General features: G+C 31.7%; 1 long non-coding RNA gene across 1 annotated transcript; it reads left to right on the forward strand.

The window, feature by feature from the left end:
• Positions 1–1,486: 1,486 nt before the first annotated feature.
• On the forward strand, positions 1,487–2,251 carry LOC131045868 (uncharacterized). The gene is made up of 2 exons (XR_009105882.2): positions 1,487–1,649; positions 1,881–2,251. It is a non-coding gene; the product is annotated as an uncharacterized LOC131045868 (long non-coding RNA).
• The last annotated feature ends 8,306 nt before the right edge of the window (positions 2,252–10,557 follow it).

Below are 10,557 nucleotides of genomic sequence, written 5' to 3' on the forward strand. Positions count from 1 at the left end.
TTGAAACCATTGTTCCTACTTGAGTTTATGCATCTTGTATTGTGGCTCTTATTGGTGGCTCTTAACATCTTCAAATCTACCCTCTATCTTTGGGACTAGGTTGATCCATGGTTTTAATATGCTACATACTTGGAAAGGATAATGTTCTTCTATTCTCCATGATCAATGATCATAGTAGTGATATAAATTGTAGCTTCTATCCTTATGATCAATGATTTGTGACTATACTGCTCCACTCATTGCCCTCTTCAAACTTCTATCAAAGAAACTTATTAGCTATAATTTATCCTTGAGCCCTTCAACCATGTATTATCCATGTTCATGCTATTGTATATACTTTTAATCTCTTTCATTTGATTTGGCATCCTTATCTTTGTACTGTCAGGTATGAAGGTCTAAAAAAATTATTTTGGATAGTGATCACTAATCTTTGCAATAATAATTTGGCTTGACCTGGGGCACTGATATGTAGGTCATCATTGTATATTTCCATCCCTTTAAAGGCTTTTAAAAAACCCTCATTGCTTGCTTTAGTACTAAGCCTAGAAGGCTTTGCTTCTTGGATGTTCAAGATGATCATTAATGTGATCTGCTCCATGGTTTTGGGACTACTACATGACCAAATCATTGAATCTCTAGCACATATAGTGTTGTGGTTGTATTGATAGTGTTCTTTAGAAATGTATCTTTGCTTTTTACTACTATTACTCTCTTTTGACAATCTTTTGGGCTGTTATCATTCCTTTATTAGATGGGGCCTTCTAACCTTTTTAACCTCCCTATCTTATCAATATTCTCACACTTTCAACAATAAACACCATAACATGCAGCAACTAACAAAATTGAGCATCAATGACAAATTGAACCATACTCTAACATTCTTGTGGGGTAGGAAAATTTGGCACATTATCAACTACCTCCTCCACCTATTAATCATCTACATGCATAGGATGACCTCTATGATGGCTTGCTAGTGAAAGAATTCTAACACCATAACATGACTCCCAATGGTGATGTAACTTGTGAATAGAGGGACCATATTTGTAGTGCCCTGAGTTTTGTTTTTTACTTTAGTTTCTCTTTTTATGGATATACTCATGATTTGGTTCTTTTAAAGTTGAAAAAATCTAAAACTTCCAGTACAATATCTATCCAGAAGATGGATTTAGAACACATTATATTCACAATAAGAATACATCAGATAAACTATATGCTTTTCAAGATACCTTGCACATGGATTATCATTGTTTCATGCAAGACTAAAGGAATTGAGAAATTTTTTTAACATTCAATACTGCAGGGTGAAAGTCAGATTAAGGAACTTCAATTCTCATGAGCATTGGAAAAAGGGTATGAACTACCACCAAATGTTGTCATCATCACACTACAGGTAACTTTTGTGTAACTGATGATTTTAACTCAATTTAGGTGCTCTTATTGGGAATCAATATAAATTTCCAAAATAGTGAAATGAAACTCTTATAGGTTCTCTTATTGTTGATAATGAGGCGAATATCAAGCTCATTCAAAGGAAATGTTGTAGCTACCTTTTGTGTGTCTCCCTCATTCTCCATGAACTGCACCTTGAAATCCTTCATGCAAATGGTGCTCATATTAGGGAGCATTATATCTTCATGAACAATACAAAGGTAAAAAACTATTATTTCTCTTATAACACCTTCTAATGCCAAAACTACTAGTAGATTAGAATTCTTCATAGACCACTAATTTTCTATAAATCTTGTGCAAGTTAGAAATATTAGAGAAAACTATAAAAACCAGATTTTTGTTCCATCATTCAAATAAGATATTAATTTGTATGAATTTGTCATATGTTCTATATATTAATAGAAATAGTTTTTTTTGTTTTCTTTATGCAGATCTATGAAGGCTCATGTGAATATGCAAGGTCCATTGCCACAAAATTCATGGAAGTTGTAGATCGTCCAAGAAACTACATTTCTAATCTTTGAAGTACCATTGAAGAGTTGATGTATTTATACCTTTGGTGATTGACTGATAGACAATTTTTTTTATAGAATGACACATGAGACCAATTAGATGGTGGTCATATGGGACTTTAGACACAAATTATCACCACCTTCATATTGCAATAGCTCTTAGAAAACCTATTATAGTTCATTCTTCACTATTTAGAAAACTGTGAGCAAAAAAAAAATTCATGTATAACTAGTGATTATTATGTACTCATACAACTCTTTGCTAATGCATACAATGTACATTTGGAGTATCTGCTCATTATTATAGAGCTATTTTTTCTTGATTTCTATTTATAAATTGTTTAGTTGTGCAATTGGTATTTTTATGTTGTTATTATTGTGTGCTCATATATCACTGTAACAACAATCAATGACTAAATATATGACTAAATAAATGACTACCATGACTAAATAAATGACCAATTAAGAAAAAGCAATGACTAAATATATAACTAAATTAAAGACTGAATATATGACTAAATAAATCACTACCATGACTAAATAAATGACCAGTTAACAACAATCAATGACTAAATTAATGATTAAATATATGACTAGATTAGTGACTAAATATACAACTAAATTAGTGACTATCAATACTAAATAAATGACCAAATAACAAAAATCAATGATTAAATATATGACTAAATTAGTGACTATCATGACTAGATAAATGACCAGATAACAATAATCAATCACTAAATTAACGACTAAATTAGTGATTAAATTAGTGACTAAATCAATGACTAAATCAATGACCAAATCGATGACCAAATTGATCAATCAAAACAACCAATAAATGACTAAAATGGTTTAGTCATAAATTTAGTCGCGTGAATAATGACTGGCAATAAACTACTAATGGTCACGTGATCAAATTTAATCATTTATATGCAATTTTTGGTAGTTTTTTCAGTCATATATTATTTTTTCGTACTAGTGGCGTGTCATGCATTCGTCCTAGAAAGAGAGCTTGTTGAGTTGTCTAGAAGATAATTTGAAGTGGAGGTTTGGAATCTAAATCCTTGAAGGGTGTAATTTGTTGGCAATTGACACTCATCCGGTTTAGTTGTGTTGTCATTGATGGCAACACATACCATTTTGGGTTGGTCACTTAACCGGTACTCACCAGTATTCATTGTTTGGAAACCAACATTCAAGTCATCCAGCACACAAGGAACCGACATCGACAGGAAAAGGAAACCTACAAACTAGGAACTGGTATATGAGGCCGACATAGGAGACTAATCCGATAGGTTTACACGGCAACGATCAAAGGCATGGTCTCAAAGTTTAATGAATTTATTTGTGTAAGTGATGATTTTAACTCAATTTAGGTGCTCTTATTAGGAATCAATATAAATTTCCAAAATAGTGAAATCAAACTCTTATAGGTTCTCTTATTGTTGATAATGAGGCGAATATCAAGCTCATTCAAAGGAAATGTCGTAGCTACCTTTTGTGTGTCTCCCTCATTCTCCATGAACTACACCTTGAAATTCTTCATGCAAATGGTGTTGATATTGGGGAGCATTATATCTTCATGATCAATACAAAGGTAAACAACCATTATTTCTCTTATAACACCTTCTAATGCCAAAACTACTAGTAGATTAGAATTCTTCATAGACCACCCATTTTCTATAAATCTTGTGCAAGTTAGGAAATATTAGAGAAAACTATAAAACCAGATTTTTGTTCCATCATTCAAATAAGATATTAATTTGTCTGAATTTTTCATATGTTCTATATATTAATAGAAATAGTTGTTTTTGTTTTCTTTATGCAGATCTATGAAGGCTCATGTGAATATGCAAGGTCCATTGCCACAAAATTCATGCAAGTTGTAGATCATCCAACAAACTACATTTCTAATCTTTGAAGTACCATTGAAGAGTTGATGTATTTATACCTTTGGTGATTGATTGATAGACAATTTTTTTTATAGAATGACACTTGAGACCAATTAGATGGTGGTCATATGGGACTTTAGACACAAATTATCACTACCCTCATATTGCAATAGCTCTTAGAAAACCTATTATAGTTCATTCTTCACTATTTAGAAAATTGTAAGAAGAAAAAAAATTCATGTATAACTTGTGATTATTATGTACTCGTACAACTCTTTGCTAATACATACAATGTACATTTGGAGTATCTACTCATTATTATAGAGCTCTTTTTTCTTGCTTTCTATTTATAAATTGTTTCGTTATGCAATTGGTATTTTTATGATGTTGTTATTATTGTGTGCTCATATATCACTGTAACAACGATCAATGACTAAATATATGACTAAATTAATGACGAAATATATGACTAAATAAATCACTACCATGACTAAATAAATGACCAGTTAACAACAATCAATGACTAAATTAATGATTAAATATATGACTAGATTAGTGACTAAATATATGACTAAATTAGTGACTATCATGACTAAATAAATGACCAGATAACAACAATCAATGACTAAACTAATGATTAAATATATGACTAGATTAGTGACTAAATATATGACTAGATTAGTGACTATCATGACTAAATAAATGACCAGATAACAACAATCAATCACTAAATTAATGACTAAATTAGTGATTAAATTAGTGACTAAATCAATGACCAAATCGATGACCAAATTGATCAATCAAAACAACCAATAAATGACTAAAATAGTTTAGTCATAAATCTAGTCACGTGATTAATGACTGGTAATAAAATACTAATGGTCACATGATCAAATTTAGTCATTTATATGCAATTTTTGGTAGTTTTTAAAGTCATATATTGTTTTTTTGTACTAGTGGCGTGTCATGCATTCGTCCTAGAAAGAGAGCTTGTTGAGTTGTCTAGAAGATAATTTGAAGTGGAGGTTTGGAATCTAAATCCTTGAAGGGTCTAATTTGTTGGCAATTGACACTCATCCAATTTAGTTGTGTTGTCATTGATGGCAACACACACCATTTTGGGTTGGTCACTTAACTGGTACTCATTGGTATTACTTACCAAAATCTTCATTCTTATCTTTCAAAAATGTGACCCACATCATCCTTGAACAATCATTGGTGAAGATCATGAAATATCTATCACATTGAATGCTTCTTGTTCTTATTGGTCCACATAGATCTGTATGAACCAAATCCAACAAGTGCTCTACTAAGAAGGACTTGCTCTTGAAAGTTGAAGAAGTCATCTTTCCTAACTGACATTCTTTACAAAGAGCATTAACTGGTTTGTCTAGCTGAGGTAGACCTCTTACTATCTTGGACTTTCTCACTTTAACAATATTATCAAATTTTATATGATAAAATATCCTTTGCCAAAGCCAGCTATCATCTATCTTTGCAATCAAATAGTTGCTAACTTTAAGATTAAGATGAAATATATTACCTCTGGTTTGTTTCCCGATGGCAATAAATTCACCTTTGTTGTCAAATATTTCGCACATACCATTTCTAAACTCAAGTGGGTCTCTTATGTCATTAAGTTGTTCCACACTCAGAAGATTGTGTTGTAGGCCTTCAACCCAATAGACATCATCAACACTACTCTTCCCATTAAGAGAAATAACTCCCTTACCTTTAACCATATAGGGTGAGTCATTGCCAAATCTGACACTGCCATCAAATTCCTTCAAGGAAAGAAATTTGCTCTGATCACCAGTCATATGATGTGAACAACCACTATCAATGATCCAATCATCAGAGTTATCCATCCTGGACACTATTTCCTTCTAATCTGATATCTCTTTCTTAATAGCTACAAACACAATATCTTCACTAGCATCATCATCAAATTATTCATCAGTAATACCACTGTCAATAGCAATAAGATAATCTATCTTTCCTTTTCCCTTATACTTCTTGAATTTGTCTCTCTTGTATTCTTTTTCTATTAGGATTGATGATAGTCCAAAGATACTGAGAGGGGGGGGTGAATCAGTATCTAATTGATTTACAAAATATTTAACCTTATTAAGTATTTTGCATTCCAAAATAGTGTACCAGTAAACAAGAATTAATGCAATAAATAGGAACAATAAAGACAACATAGAAAGAACACCATAACACAAGATGTTTAATGACAAAACCCAGTGTGGGAAAAGCCTTGGTGGGATTTGTGACCCACAATATTCACTCACTGGCCAATGAATGGATATTACTTACAAGAGGGGCCTGCACATGCAGGAAGGCCAACTGCCTAGAGCTCACTGCTCAATTACAAAAGGAAGTATCACTGACTTACAAAATGGATTATGAGAATCCAATATAATGTACTGCTATAATTCTCACCTTCAGACATTCTCATGTCATCAAACTTTCCTCTTAGGCTCTCCTCTTTAGCAATCTTAACATGTTCATCACTGCTATAAATCTCTTCAAGTTTTTTCCATATTTCATATGCAATTTCAAGACCATGAACATCTACATATTCAGCATCAGACAGGGAACTGATAATAGCCTCCAATGCTTGATGATTTTCTTGTTGTTCTTTCTTCTGATCATCAGTCAGAGTTCCAGTAGGTGCAATATACTTAGTTTCTACATGATCCCAATACTGACTTCCCAGACTCTTAATGTAAATCTTCATTCTGTCACTCCATATCCTATAGTTATCTTTGTTGAACTTTGGACCTTCTTTCTTCATCATGATCAACAAGATCTTTTCCTCAAGTTGGTATGACGAAAGAATAAGTATCTGGTAGAATATTGAAAGGGGGGGTGAATTAGTAAATTGGAAAACTGATACAAACTTCCCAATCTCAAATTCAAACTCACAAAGTAAACTTTCACTGTCAAGATCAATACTCATAAGAATACTCAACACCAACTAGTTAACTATTATAACAACTTAACAGTAAACAACTTCAATCTTGTAAACATCAAAATGCTTAATCATATATCAACATAATTCATCTCTTAATGCTTCCAGTTATCATGCCTTATCAGAATAGTTAAGTAGTCAATCAAATCAACAAATAAGATCATAACCACAAAAACATTCACCACTTGACACATATGTTTATACATGGAAAACCCAAATAGGTAAAAACCACGGTGAGATGAGACTCACAAGATAGCTATCTGAACTCTTCTAAAGTTCACCCTGCTAGGAGCCAAGCCTGTTAAATCTTGTACAATAAGTCATGTTATGAATTGATCCTGTTAGGAATCACCCGGTTAAGGGATTTACAAATTGTCTTGATGAAAAGAAAAATACCCTGTTAGGAGTAACCTCGGTAGAGGATTTGAGAATCCAAGCTAATGGACCACCTTGTTAGAGGATTTAAGAAGTAACCAAGCTTGTTAGAGCTACTCGGTTAGGGGATTTCAATTATGTTTTAATTGTTAGAAAACAATAGGTTTTCTTGATCTGTCTGAATAGCACTACATTTGATTGATCATATCCTTTTAATCTTCAATCTACTTTTACACAAACTACAGATCCATTCTCTGGTTAGGCAACTACACACTCAACCGGTTTTAGCCACCACTTTGCCAACACTCTTACAAACAACTTCATCAACCTTAAATACAAATCAATTAGGTTGGTAACACAACAAAAACCTAATTCTCTCATAGAGATTACAAACAAGTTGGTTCAATCTTGACCGTTGGATTTACATAGCAATCTATACACATTCTTCAAGAAAAGTCCAACCACTCTATGATCACCGCTTCATCGGACGTTGTAACTCATCACGTGCTATGAATTAGATGTAATCCACTTTGCTCATTCCCTATACAATCAAATAAATGAACAAACATGCCAAAAAAATATGAACTTATCCTCATACAATGATCACATGTGTCTCCATCATTACCTCTCATCATTAGATCTTAAACCAACAAACATGATTAGTTAGGGTTTAACAAAAAACAACTGGTAGGGGTTACCGGTTACATTGCATAGAAAGGGCTTAACCTTATACACTGGTTTACCGATTCAACTCACAAACTTAACTTACTAGTTTACAACATCTTCCTCAAAGCTCTTCCTACTGGTTACAAGACAATATCAATAACAACAACAATGTCAACAATATCATAAATACCATTACCGGTTTAATTGACATCAATGACAACATAGCATATCATTAATGCAATCTTTATGCAAATACCAACAATATATAGCCATACAACCTATAACTAACTTAAAACTAACATATAATAAATTAACATAAATATATTATTTTATTATTTATCATGTTATTCAATCTCATGCACTATAATTCCTAGCTCCCTCCTTTAGTGCCAACATAGAAACTTTATTCTGGTCTTGTAGTATCAATAATAGACGTGTTTCATATCTGCGCCCCTTGAATGAAAAAATTGGATGTTGGTTTCTACCGATGATGCATCCAATTATGATGTGCATATACAATATATATTACACCCTTATGGCTCCAAAATTCTTATACAAAATAAAAAAGATAAATTAAATTGGCAATATCCATTGAAATGCTTCTAGCTTTCACATCCAACTATGAATTAAATATCGATAAAATTCTCGAATAGTTTTTGAATTTTGTGATCCTACTCAACAGATTATTAGAATATTTTGAAATTTTGAATTTTATTGTGAGATGGTAAAGGTATTGGATTTTTAGTGAGATTGTGTTACATTGCCATTTAAAATTGGAACAATCTACGAATAATAGAAAGGTGCTTGATGTGAATGTAATTCTTCCTTTGCATAGCATGAATATCCATCAAAGAGAAGCATAATAAACCCCTACCAATATTAAAACATATAAACCATCATAACTGAAATATAAAAACTTCTTCTCAATCATCCTCACTTCCTGCAATTTTCTTCAACATGTCTAATTTTTGTATCTTTGAATATATATATATATATTTTTAAATCATATAAAAAATGAGCAAATTGGAATTGAGAAAACTGAACAAGAAGCAAAGATGAGAGAAAAAAAATGCACATGGATGATGAGTTCTAATAGATTTGCACATGATTTGTATGGTGTCTCTAACAACAAAATGCGAAAATGGTGGACAAAGATCAATGGTTGTTGAATGTGGTCTATAGTGCTTGTCCCTTGTATGCATCACTTTGGAGAGAAAAAATAATTGAATAAAAGGCAACCAAAGAGGTCCATAAAACCTTCTCTAATATGATATTGAAAGTGGTTAACACATGATATCCAAAGCCTCTAACAACATAAATTCAATCATTCATCTTCAACTCCAGTTTATTAAATTCAATGGCTTTATATAGCCATTCAACCTACAATTACCTAAACAACTAACCAGCAACTAACTAAAAAATTGTTACAAGATAGGGTTGTCATTGCACCAAAAGATCGACCTGTTAATGCCTGATACAACCACTAGACTTATAGAATCCACGGGAGGTTGTTAAACCATGTCGTGAATCCCCATGAGGGATGTTGGCCCACTGCCAACAATCCCCCTCCCAACGTCACTCGTCGTGGCCTGTGTGATTTGAACCTGTGACCAAGCTCTGATACCACTTGTTACAAGCTAGGGTTGTCATTGCACCAAAAGATCAACATGTCAATGCCCGATAAAACCACTATACTTATAGAGTCCACATGAGGCTATTAAACCATGTTGCAAATCGTCGCGAGGGATGCTAGCCCACTGCCAACAAAACTAGCATATAATAAATTAGCATTATAATATTAATTATGTTGAGAGGCATAATCTACAATGGCAGCACTAAGGGAGAAGAATGTGAGTGTATTAACAAAAACAAATTAAAATATATTAAATTTCCAACATACATTCAATAATTAAAAGATACATGAATTAGTGCACATCTTTTCAACTAAGAAATAATTAAATAATGTAAAATATAATTGAATAACATTTTAATACTTCCAACATAAAAAAAAAATTAAATTAGGTTAATGTAAAAACATAAGACACTCATTTTTTATTAAGAACATATGCATAAAATTTTAATGCTTCTAACATAATACTCTTTTTAAAATTGTTTTTAACTGTCAAAGGGTAAAAATTAGAATGTAATTTATAAACAAAACTTTACATTCAGTTTCACCATGAAAATATTATATGTTAGAAAGTGGTTTACTTATTTTTATTTTTTAATGGTTTTTCTAAAGCTATTCATTTTTATTAAGAGGATTAAATAATATATTATAAATAAATAATATTTCTCAATTTATTTGTATTCATTTTGTGAAAAAAATATTATGAAATTAATGTATAGTAAAATTGTTCATACTTATTATATTAATCTATTTATAATATAATCATAAAAATATATAAATAGAAGTGCAATAATTAAATTTTAGCTATTCACATTTAATACTTATATTTTTTTTTGATGCCTTATCCAAGATTAAATTTTGAAAATGAAGAACAACAAAGAGAAAATCAAAGACAATATGCTCAAAATTACATGACACAACAATGTGAGCAAATGAATGATGTACAAAGAGAGGAATCAAGGAACCATCGAAACCAAAATGATAGAGAAAGATTTGTCAAACGTAGGGAAAATATGACAATTGAAGAGTTTGAAGCATAAATGAGACAACACACAT

The sequence above is a fragment of the Cryptomeria japonica genome, chromosome 3 (genome assembly GCF_030272615.1).
Source record: "Cryptomeria japonica chromosome 3, Sugi_1.0, whole genome shotgun sequence".
NCBI classification, from domain to species: domain Eukaryota; kingdom Viridiplantae; phylum Streptophyta; class Pinopsida; order Cupressales; family Cupressaceae; genus Cryptomeria; species Cryptomeria japonica.